Raw genomic sequence first — 13,105 nt, forward strand, 5'->3', positions numbered from 1 at the left:
CATGTTTGGATTTTGCATCTGTTTGTTTAATCTGTTTGGATTTTGCATCTGTTTGTTTAATCTATTTGGATTTTGCATCTTTCAACTGCTTCTTTCTTTATTTTCTCCAACTAGAAGAACAAGAAAGATTTAGTGCTTAAACCTAAAAGTTAGATTATAGATCTATCAATAGAAATGCATAGTTACCTTGTCATAATACCCACTGTCATTCGCTTGACTGGGGTGAAACTTTTCTCTATTTTGTACATCAGTTCTAATGAGGGAACTGGGAGTGAGGTAGCAGCTGAAAATCCTATCAAGTACACTTGATTCTTTTTAATTAGAATGAATTTTCTTTTTTCATTGAAACAGCTGCATTGTATTTATTTAATTTTTCTCTTAATTGCAGTTGTTTTGATTGCCATGATTGAAATTTGCGAGTTTTATTTTAGTCTGTGCTACTTAAAACGATGATTGCGTCTGAATTTAGATCCAAGTAGAGATTGTTAGCTTTTCTAGTTTCATGCTTTGGTTCCTCTATCTACTTTTGTCTTTTTTTTATGATTGTGCTTTGAATCAGTTGCATGTAACTATAGATGAAAATGTAGAAGTCCCTAATTTGTTTGATGTTAGCTTGATCTATCTTTTTCATCAGTATTTAAAATATTAAATGATGCACCAAATAGCATTAGTTCCAGAGGTACCATTTTCTAGAAAGGAAACCCCAATGTACCACCAGTTTGGTAATGAAACCTTACTTTCTCTACTATGGCGTTATAGCTATATAAGGTTTTTTTTAAGGATGATTGATATATAGGTTATGCAGCATGTTTTAAAACACAGATAGCACATCCAACCATTAAACTCCGATTAACTAGGGGAATGGAGAGAGTGATATTAAATATATAAAATAACTGTCCAAAGCAGTCATGTGCTCAGGTGTCCAATTTGATATGGTTACCAAAAACAATTTGAATAGCTTGGTTACATGATTGTATCTATAATTCTTGTGGATGTATGTTCAAACTGATTTGTAGAATTTATCACACTTTTAGTAAACAATTGTAAATTGAACTCCATTCCTTTTTACTTTTCCTAGGTAGAATTGCTTGGTAACTATAGAAGGTTTCTGTGCCTATTGCAATGGAGCCAAATTGTTGTATTTGTCCCTATAGGGATTTAGGATGATAAAAAAAAATCTAAGATAGAAAAAGAATCTGGTCTAAATGGTAACTTCCAGACCCTGTTATGGGAATACTCTGTAAGTTCTTTTAATTAGAATCTTTATGGATCGTAAAACCAAGATAAAAGATATATACAACTTAGGAGTATGTGGCAAGCTCAAATAAAACAAAAAGCCAAGTTTATATATTTGAAACCACCAATTACCAATTCAGTATGTATGCCAAGAAAATCAGATATCTTCATGAGCTACTAGTGTATTAGACCAATGACTAGTCAACCTATTATTGTCTATTTTTAATTAAAACTTAATTAATATAGTCAATTAATATAGTTTTTGTTGAATCTACCTATTACATTGGTGACCTTCTTGATATGCATATCTCAGTTCACTAGTAGCTCCTTTTGTTGAGTAGTTGATCTTGCCTTTAGCATGACTTGTCTTTAGCAATTAATTATCTTATTATTGCTTGAGAAACTTTAAAAGATTTTTCTCCCATTATTAATCTGATATGACTTTTCTAATTGTCTCTTTGCAAAATCAATAAAGATTTTTAGCAATTATTATCTTATCATTGCTTGAGAAACTTTCATATATGTATGTACACACTTTAGTCATGGTAACTTTAGTTATATATGTGATATTATGAAAAGCTTGCATCTTTTTTGTAGTGATCAAATATTAGTGTGGCATTATTTTGTATAGATGGATTATAATCAAGATCAAAATGCAATTGTCGGAGTCGTGGCATCAGTTTTAGATTTTGGGACTCTTTGAATTAAAAAAATTAAAAACTAGGAAGGAAATTACTTCTCATCCTCGTGTGAATCGAGATTATGAAAGAGAAAATTATATTAATAGTATTTTATATAGTGGTAACCAGCATTATATTGATGTGATAAAGATGAGAATAATTGCCTTTTTAAACTTATGTGATATTCTTAGTAGGAATAATTTGTTACAATCAACTAAATCGGTGAATATTAGGGAGCAAGTAGTTATATTTTTACATATAATTGGTCATAATGTAAGGCTTCGAGTGATTGGATCTAAATATTATAGATCAATTGAGACAATTCACCGTTACTTTAGGGTTGTATTGAGAACTATTTTGAAATTGTATAAACTAGTTATTAGATTACTTGATGAGTCAACTCCTAGTGAAATCAGAAACAATCCTAGGTTTTATCCTTATTTTAAAGATTGTATTGGAGCATTAGATAGAACTCATGTTCATGCATCCGTTCCACGTCGTATTCAAGGAAGATTTCGTAACCGTAAAGGGAGGACGACACAAAATGTATTTGCTATCATTACATTTAATTTGAAATTTTTCTATGTTCTAGTTGGTTGGAAAGGTTGTGCACATGATTCTCGTATTTTAAGTGAAGCACTTTCACGCCCAAGAGGATTAAGAATTTCGGAAGGTAAGAATTAACATTATAAATACCAAATAGTTCTAGTAAGCTCATAATTTATTAGTAATAATTATGTTTTGTAAAATTGTAGGTAAATATTATCTTGTTGATGCTAGATATGGCATCCCAAATGGATATGTTACCCCATTTCGTGGTGTCCGATATCATTTAAAAGATTTTAGTGCTCAGGGGCCTGAAAATACAAAGGAACTCTTTAATCTTTGCCATTCATCATTGCAAATCACTATTGAACGTGTTTTTGGGATTTTGAAGAAACGGTTTCGTGTATTAGAAGCTGAACCATTTTGGAATTTTCAAACTCAAGTAGATATAGTTTTCGCTTGTTGTATCATTCATAATCATATAATGGGATTTGATCCTAATGATTTACTTAATCAAGGATTATACGAGGAGCCTTTTGTATTAATAATATTTAAAAGAGAAAACACTTGAATAAGTTAAAACGGGCATTAAAGGTCATCTCGTCTCGAGATAACAAAATGTCACATCCCGTAAGTTAGGACACATCATTTGAACCCTCGAAAATAAGCTTGCCTTTTAATTGTTTTATTTTAAAAATTATACTTCAATTTAAAAAAAAAGGTATTCGGTTGTTTAAATCCAACGAGAAAAAAAATCAAATCCCCGTAAGTTAAGGCACGACCTTCTAGATTTCTAAATGCGGAATATTGTATTTATTTTTATTTAGAATTCATATATTTTAAAATTTAAAAAGGATATTTGGCTATTTAGGTTTGACGAGAAAATTGAAACCCCATAAGTTAGGGTACGATTTTTCGAATTCCCAAAATACGAAATATCGCTTATTTTCAAAATTTCGTTTATGAATTAAAAATAATAATAAAAGGTTTAAAATGACGTGCGTATTTTATTTGATTACGTTGAAAAACATTTAAAACGCGAAAAGGGTCATACGTGGCAAAAAATGATAATGCAACATGTATTTGAAGTAATAAGAACATAATACGCATGATAAAAAAAAATGAAAGATGAACATGAAAGTATTGAAAGGGAGATGAATAAATAACAAAGAAAAATTTTAAATAAAATGATGATAATAAACAAATTTTACGCAAATGAGAGATTATAAACAATTATATATTTTTTAGAACATGCACATAATAGTAAACAAATAAAGGAATAAATAAACATATAAATGAATAAATAAATCATATATATGTAATATTAGATTGAAGTATTTTAAAAGTAAAAGAATATAAATAAATCAGTAACATGAAATTTAAGTATTAAAAAAATGGATATAAAACAAAAACTTAGGCAATTAAAAAAATGAATAAATATTACGTAAAACAATTTAATGATAATATTAACAATAATGAAGATGATATTAATAATAATATAATGAAAAAAATATAAGATTTAAAATTTATATAAAAGATATAACTAAATAAATAATAAAACTGATAATAACAAAAGTGAGGATAAAATAAGATATGTGTATTAAAAAAATAATGATAATAAGATTAACATAAATAATGAATAATTAATAGTTAAAAGGATAAAAATAAATAAATAATGAGAAGATATAATAAAATAAATGTATTTTTAAGAAAAGTTAGATAATTAAATATAAATAGAAATATAATAGTAGTAATAATATATTAAATTAGTTAATTTAATAACAAAATAGCAAAAAATAACAAAAAAGGACTAAATCGAACCTTAAAACAAAATTTTGGGGTAAATCAGAAATAAGCAAAAGGAAGTGGACCGATTTGAACGCGCGAATAACAATGAGGGGCTAAAATGGGCATTAATCCCACCCTTCAAAATGCACAGTTTTAAGGCGGACTAAATTGCGAGTCGAAATAAAATATAGGGCCAAAATTTAAAAATGAAAAGAGCTTAATTGTAAAACAATAAAAAAAAGCGGAAAGGCCAAATGTACAATTAACCCTTCTATTTTAAAAAACATGAGGATTCTAGGCTCTGGGTCGGGTCGAAATCGAGTCATAAGCAAAACGACGTCGTTTTGGCGTCAGTGACTTAAGCCCAAAACGACGTCGTTTGAATGGGCTATATAAGTCAAAAAAATTAGAAAAAAAAAATCATTTTTCCTTGTTTCTCCAAAAAAAAACTTCAAAAACCCTCTCAAATTCTCTCCCTCCCCTCCAGATTCCAAGCCAAGAATCCAACCATCGCCTGCCACGTCGGCCACCAGTCGTCGATGACGGTCCTATCATTCACAGCGACCGAAAGGCCAAAAGTCAAAATTTTTGGTGGAATCAAAGAAAACAAGGGGTAAGTTCTGATTTCTTTTTACTTTATGTTTTTTTAAGAAAAATGAAGATAAAAATAAAGAAAGAAAAAAAATAGAGCAAAGAAAAAAGAACCACCTTTAGAAATTTTTTGTTCTCTTTTGATTGCTATTTTTTTATTTCTCTGTTGTGTGTATGTAAAAAAGTACATCCATTCTCTTTGGCCTTTATAGCCGAAAGAAAAATACAAGGTTTTTTTATCGTTTTTTTCCTTGCTATCTTGCTGTTGTCCCTTTTTTTGTCCTTTTTCGTAGGTATGAGGCCGTAGGTGGAGTGTGGACGTGGAGGCATGAGGAAGAGCAGCGGTGGCTAGCAACTAAGGTTTCTGCCCTTTTTTGCTGAAAAATTAGCTTAGGTTTGGGCTGTTTGGGCTCTAGGGTTTTTAATTTTTGGGCTGATAATTTGTTTGTATTTTGGGTCATAGGTTTTATTGTATTTTGGGCCTGTTGTTTTGGACATTTGGACTGTTAATAAATTTGGAATTTTATTTGTGTTTATCATTGGTTTGTATGGGCCTGGGCAGATTTGGGCTTGAACAGCAGCCCCTCTTTACTGATTGTCGTGTACCGGGTATGAAGCAAAGACCTTTGAAAAGGACCAATCTTGTCTGGTCTCTGAATTTCGACTTCTTTTGTGCTCATTTTCCTCCAGGTAGCCTCGTTCCAACCAATTGCAACTTCAGGGGTATGAGATTTGTAATTTGTAGCTTAAATTTGTTCCACTGCAACTTCAGGGAAATAAGATCCACTATCTTCAATCTGTTCTACTGCAATCTTCAGGGAGATAAGGCTAACGGCCTTAAGCTGCTCCACTGTAACTTCAAGGAAATAAGATCCGTAACTTGTAGCTTCAATCTGCTCCACTGCAACTTCAAGGAAATAAGATTTGCTATCTTTAGTCGCTCCTACTGCAACTTTAGTGAGATAAGACTCGCAACTTTTAGCTTCAATCTGCTCCACTGCAACTTCAGGGAAATAAGATCTGCTATCTTCAGTCTGCTCCTACTGCAACTTCAAGGAGATAAGACTCACAGCTTGTAGCTTCAATCTACTCCATAGTAAATTCAGGGAAATGAGATTCGCTATCTTCAGTATGCTCCGCTGTAACTTCAGGGAGATAAGGCTGGTGGCTTCAATCTGCTCCACTGCAACTTCAGGAAGATAAGATCCGCCACAATTTGAAGCTTTAATCTGTTCCATTACAACGTCAGGGAAATAAGATTCACTGTCTTCAGTCTACTCCGCTACAACTTCAGGGAGATCAAGCTAGTGGCTTTAATCTGCTTCACTGCAAGTTCAAGAAGATAAGATCCGCCATCTTCGATCTACTCCACTGTAACTTTAAGAAAATAAGATCTACAACTTCAATCTGCTCCACTGCTACTTCAGGAAGATGAGATTTGTGGATTCACCAATCTTGCTACATCGTCTTCTGGGGGACATGACCTGTAGAATCAATTTCATGGGCCTATGCTTATGCCAAATGATTAGGATGTCATGATCAGAATGAATTAAATGCTCCTAACTAGATGTGTATGAATAATATTTACATGAATGCAGAATGTCATAAGAATGATCCCTTCTTAATGTTTGGGTTGTCATTACTCATTGTTCAACAAGGTTCTATCACTGACGCAATATCCTATCTTCTTGTTCAGTTAATACCTTTGACAGAAAACCCAAAGAAATAGTCACAATTTAGACTCTTCTTTCTCAAATATTTCCAACCCTTAGGCTTGGTGAATTCTATGTAATAATCCTGTTTCAAGTTCTTGTACTATTTAAAAGCTTTCAGAGTAATATGCAGAACTCTTTTTGTGAAAGTATTATTAGCCCATTAATCGTTATTTCAATGCAAAATGCTTGAAAAAGATCATAATGATGGACAAGAAGGAAATTGACTGAGGGCATAGCTCGAGATGAATAAGTTAATCAAAGATGGAAAACACAATAAGAAATAAATTGATTGAGAGTATAGCTCGAAACGAAAAAATTAATCAAAGATAGCAAACTTTGCTAAAATTCAAAATGAGTAAGATGAAAACATGTGCCCCAAATATCGCAGCATAAGCTTATATGCACAAACTTCTTGAGGACTATTTTGAGTTTGAGATGTGTCTAGGAGACCTAGAGTACTTTGTTAATGCCCCAAGATGTAAAGTTCCTCATCTTTATTAATTCTGAGAGGACAAGACTACCACATGCCCCATCTTCGATTAAAATTTAAGTTGTCCTTTTTTGGATTTTAAACTCAAAACCCCTTTAGTCTCAATGTGCCCTTTGCGAGTTTTCGCCTTGACCTCTTCTTTTTTTTTTCTTTTTTTTTCGTTTTTGTTTTCTCTTTTTTTATTTTTTTTATTTTCTTTTTATTTTTTTAAGGTGAAATATTTCTTGATTGAATCGAAATTCACAGGATTAGGCAGGTTCTTGCCATCTGTCTTGGTCAGCATCGACGCCCCTCCAAAGAAGGCATTCTTTACCACATAAGGTCCCTCTTAGTTTGGCATCCACTTTCCTCTGAAGTCCCTTTTATATGGGAAAGATCTTTTTCAATACTAAGTCTCCCTCGTGGAGTTCTTTGGGGTGAACCTTTTTATTGTAAACTTGCATCATTCGTTTTTGGTACATCTGACCATGACGGATGACCTTCAACCTTTTTTCTTCAATCAGGTTCACTTGATCATATCGAAATCGGATCCATTCTACTTCATCCAACTTTAACTCAGCCAAAACTCGAAAAGAAGGAATCTTAACTTCAATGGGCAAAATCGCTTCCATTCTATAAACTAATGAGAAAGGTGTTACCTGGCGAAGGTCCTCGCAGACATTCAATAAGCATAGAGGGTAGATGGTAACTTCTCATGCCAATCTTTACAAGTCTCGATCATTTCCCCCACAATCTATTATTATTATTACTATTATTTATTTATTTATTTTGTTGCCTCCACTGCACCTTTCATTTTGGGATGATATGGTGTTTGATCTTAAATAGACCGCAAACTTAAATTTACTGCATTGTCATATATGATCCTTTTTAGCATTCCATACCGACATATGACTTATTCTTCTTCTTCTTCTTTTTATTTTTTTTTATTTTTTAAGAACCTGCTGATTGTTGACTTTGTGACATTGGCATATGAAGTAGCTTCCACCCATTTAGTGAAGTAATCGACGACTACAAAGATGAATCGATGCCTGTTAAAAGATTTTGGCGAGATCGGCCCACTGACGTCCATGCCCCACATAGAGAAAGTCTATAGAGAAGTCATAACATAAAGAGATGAAGGAGGCACATGAATCTTATCTCCATAAATTTGGCACTTATGGCATTTCTTGGCATAACTGATGCAATCCCCTTCCATGGTGGACCAGTAGTACTCGAATCTCACGATTTGCCTAGCCATGTAAAATCATTAGCATGTGTTCCTCAGACGCCCTTATGGACTTTTTTCAAGATTTTCTTAGCCTTAACAGCGTCCACACATCTTAGTAACCCAGGCATATCTTGATACGATCGTGCGAAAACATCTTGAAATTCTTAAGATGATGTCTCGCTTTGTCTTTGTGGTGATACAGGCTCCGATTTTCACCTCTTTCTCTTCTCTTAAGCTCACAATGTCCATTGAATCTTTGTAAGGTAGGATCTATTTTTCATCTTGTTCTACCATCCTTAACAAATCAGGAGATAGGTCACAATCTCTATTATCTTCAAAGTTCTGAGATCCCTCTAGACACATATCTCTCTCAAAAGGAGATTTTGGGTCAGTAACAGCGCCACTCATATCGTTGATATCTGGAGATCTATTGTAGGTGCGAAGGAATATTCAAAAGAATAAATGAATCTAAGAACCGTTATTTATGTGGTATGATAATGAATGAAATGAATGAATAAAAGAATATTTGCTCAATGTTGCTCAAAGTGAGACATAAAAATACATTTTTCATTGAAAATAAAGATGTTAAACATAAGTCTATTTCATAAAAGGATTCTTATTGTTTCTAGGCTTAAAGCAACAAGCATGTTTTGAAATTACTTTGAATTAGCTTTAAAAACTACATGAACCTCTTCTGCAATCCAATTGTTCAGAACACTTCCAAGCTTATAAGGGCAAATGCCTTATAAATTTTCTCTTCCAATTCCTTCTTCGGATATAGCATTGAGGTTCCAATTTCGAAACATTCCTTCTGGGCCTTCAATATATTCAAAGAATTCTAGTTCATTATTATCCATCAGGCCTTACACTAAGGCTCTGAATTTATTGCACTTTTGAATCTCATGACCCTCTTCATCATGGAACTCACAGTAGTTCATTGCTTCTCCAGGTTTCTCCCCTAAATCCTGTTTGATTAATCTTCCTTTTACCATTTTCTTCCAAACCTCCCTCAGCGAGGTTTTTACTTCTGCTACATCTATCTTGATTCTCTTCCCTACACTCTTGATTATTGCGTTTACCCCTTTATCAGAATAGTTGGATAACGAATTTTCTGCACCAGATGGATCATCAAATTTCACAATACCTATTTTAATGAGTCTTTTGATTATCTTTTTGAAAGCAGTGCAAATCTCGATCGAGTCTCTTGTGATCCCTGCGTGGTACTTGTATTAGGCATTCGTGTCGTATCATTTGGGGTATGGGGGCTGCATAAATTTTAGGTAGAAAGGGGATACTATATGTGCATCAAACAAACTTTGGTACAACTCCCTATACATGATTGGGATGGGTGTGAACTGAATTTTTTCTGAGTTCGGTTTCGGATTAGGTTCTTGCCTTGGGGAGATCTGATGTCTAGTAGTTGCCATCCTTGGTTGGCTTACAGTAATCGGCTCTAAATAGCCTTTGTTATACATACTCGTATTATTCACATTATTTTTCCTCTTCTTTGCCTTTAAAGTATTGATTTGGGAGTTCCACTCTCGCCTTTTCCGTTTGTAACGATCTTCAAATTGTTTTGGGAGCTTCACTCTCGCCTTTTCTATTTCTGCTATATTATCCAGATCAAGGACAATAGGATTGGTTAAATTACCTCCGGGTTAGAACCTAAATCTGTAGGGAAGTTTACCAGTACCGAGGTACCGGTCTGGCATTGGGGTCTGAAGTTAACGGACACCCTTTGTGGATACGCGTTTGGTTGTGCTTAGGTGTTTGTTGGGGTAAAGCCTGGAGGATAAGTAGGGTCCTCGTTATTGTCCCCAGTATTGATCATAGAGCTCTTTCCTTTTTCTAACCCTCCAGCCAACAACTGAGTTAACTGGCTCATCATATTTCTTTGGGGTTCTAACATCTGATCTTTCATATCTTGTAGAATTTTGGCCAACTGCTCTTGCATCTGTATCTGCATTTGCTCTAATCTCTCCAACCTTTGATCCATTGCTTTAGTCTTTTCTTGTGTATCGTAACGATATTCGATTGGTTGGCTCTTGTTGGTTTCCAGATTAACTAAAATAATTTTGTTTTAATTAGGGTCTCTTTGTGAAATTTAATGCATATGATGCAATGTAATGCAAATGTATGGGATGAATGCAAAAAGAGACATTGATTTTGATTCAATCCTACTAGAACAACTTTTCTAGAAAATAAATTTCTTTATATAAAATGGATACATATACAGTCTTTTCCAGGCAAAGACATCGATGCTTTTCTTCATATCTCGATATTAATATCAAATCTCGCGAGCTTTCCAATGGATGCCTCTATTAGCTCATTCTTGCTTGATCCGGGCTACGATTCATTGCTCACTCATCCCCATGAGGCTCGTTAGCTTCTTTAAAAAGAAGTCAAGATGTCGACGGCTCTTGAATAGTCTTTGTCAGCTTGAATTTTTGGGCAACGAAGCAAATTCGTATACTCCTCCATCAAGCTATCACCCCTCTCTCATGTTTTCTCAGACCATATTCGAACGGCTGAATTGTCTTCCACTTTATCAAGAAATCTATTTTCCATGACAAGCTCTCTATTTAGCAACTGAACGTGAATCAACACCTCTTTTCTATGATGAAAATGCAATGCAATCATAACCAGAACAAAAGAAACATGTCAGTACAAAAAAACATAAATGACAGACAGAGCACCTATTTGGGTGACCACTAAGGTTTGGAGTGGCTCTACCTAGGGTGAGCTATTAAGGCTCGCTATATGTGGTTTGGTTCTAGAGAAAAGGTACCCGAACCGGCAGATTCCTCGATCCTCACCCATTATATGCTCATAAGGACCGAGTTCAATTCAAAGGAATACATTTTCCTATGGCTATACTGAGATGAAAATCTCACGAAGACATAGGTACGGATGTATCCCGACAGCGATCCACTATTCTATACGGAGGTGAAGACCTCACGAAGGACTAGCTTCTCACTCTCACTTAAAAGGATAAGATCGAACGGATATGCAATGCAATATGCGAAAACATTCCAAGACTCGAACTGATAAAGCAAAAATAAAAAAAATGACAAATGAAATGCAATGACAGGATCGTAATTTTAAACCAAATTTCCAATTTTCGATAAAAAGACAAAAAATAATCAATTTGTGGCTTAACTCTCTTATTTGTCCCCAGCGAAGTCGCCAAGCTATCGAAACCTCTTTTTTTTTAAAGAGGGTCGACTTTTATTTTGAAAACGAAAACAAGAGTCGCCACCAACCTTTTTTTATGAGGTGCGATTGGGTCACCTTGTAATTAATCGTTTTAATAAAACGTTTTGACTTAGTAAAACAACAATCTAGGCCTTCGTAATTCGAGAAAATAGATTCGGGAGTCGGTTATGTACGAGGAAGGATTAGCATCCTTATAACGCCCAAAATTGGTACCTAATTGATTAATTGATGTCTTAATGTCGAAAGTTGAAAACTCGAAAAGAATTTAAAATATGATCCTTTTGTATTAATATTATTTAAAAGAGAAAACGCTTGAATAAATTAAAATGGACATTAAAGGTCCTCTCGTCTCGAGATAACAAAATGTCACATCCCGTAAGTTAGGACACATCATTTGAACCCTCGAAAATAAGCTTGCCTTTTAATTGTTTTATTTTAAAAATCGTACTTCGATTTAAAAAAAAAGAATATTTGGTTATTTAAATCCAACGAGAAAAAGAATCGAAACCCTATAATTTAGGGCACGACCTTCTCGAGTTTCTAATCGTCGAATATTACCTTTATTTTTATTTAGAATTCATATATTTTAAAATTTAAAAAGATATTTGGCTATTTAGATTTGACGAGAAAATTGAAACTCCATAAGTTAGGGTAAGATTTCCCGAATTCCCAAAATATGAAATATCGCTTATTTTCAAAATTTCGTTTATGAATTAAAAATAATAATAAAAGGTTTAAAATGACATGTGCGTATTTTATTTGATTACGTTGAAAAACATTTAAAACGCGGAAAGGGTCATACTTGGCGAAAAATAATAATGCAACATGTATTTGAAGTAACAAGAACATAATACACATGATAAAAAAATGAAAGGTGAACATGAAAGTATTGAAAGGGAAATAAATAAATAACAAAGAAAAATTTTAAATAAAATGATGATAATAAACAAATTTTACACAAATGAGAGATTAAACAATTATAAAAAAAGAGAGTGCTAGAGTAATAAATAAATAAACTAAATAAATAGATAACATGATATAAATAATATTAAACAAATAGAATGAATAAATATTACGTAAAACAATTTAATAATAATATTAACAATAATGAAGATGATATTAGTAATAATATAATGAAAAAAAATCTAATATTTAAAATTTATATAAAAGATATAACTAAATAAATAATAAAACTGATAATAACAAAAGTGAGGATAAAATAAGATATGTGTATTAAAAAAATAATGATAATAAGATTAACATAAATAATGAATAATTCATAGTTAAAAGGATATAAATAAATAAATGATGAGAAGATATAATAAAATAAATGTATTTTTAAGAAAAGTTAGATAATTAAATATAAATAGAAATATAATAGTAATAATATAATAAATTAGTTAATTTAACAACAAAATAGCAAAAAATAACAAAAAAAGGACAAAATCGAACCTTAAAACAAAATTTTGGGGTAAATCAAAAATAAGCAAAAGGAAGTTGACCGATTTGAACGCGAGAATAACAATAAGGTACCAAAATGGGCAATAATCCCATCCTCCAAAATGCACAGTTTTAAGGCAGACCAAATTACGAGTCGAAATAAATTATAGGGCCAAAATTTAAAAATGAAAAGAGC

Source organism: Gossypium hirsutum, chromosome A10, assembly GCF_007990345.1.
Source record: "Gossypium hirsutum isolate 1008001.06 chromosome A10, Gossypium_hirsutum_v2.1, whole genome shotgun sequence".
Classification (NCBI taxonomy): domain Eukaryota; kingdom Viridiplantae; phylum Streptophyta; class Magnoliopsida; order Malvales; family Malvaceae; genus Gossypium; species Gossypium hirsutum.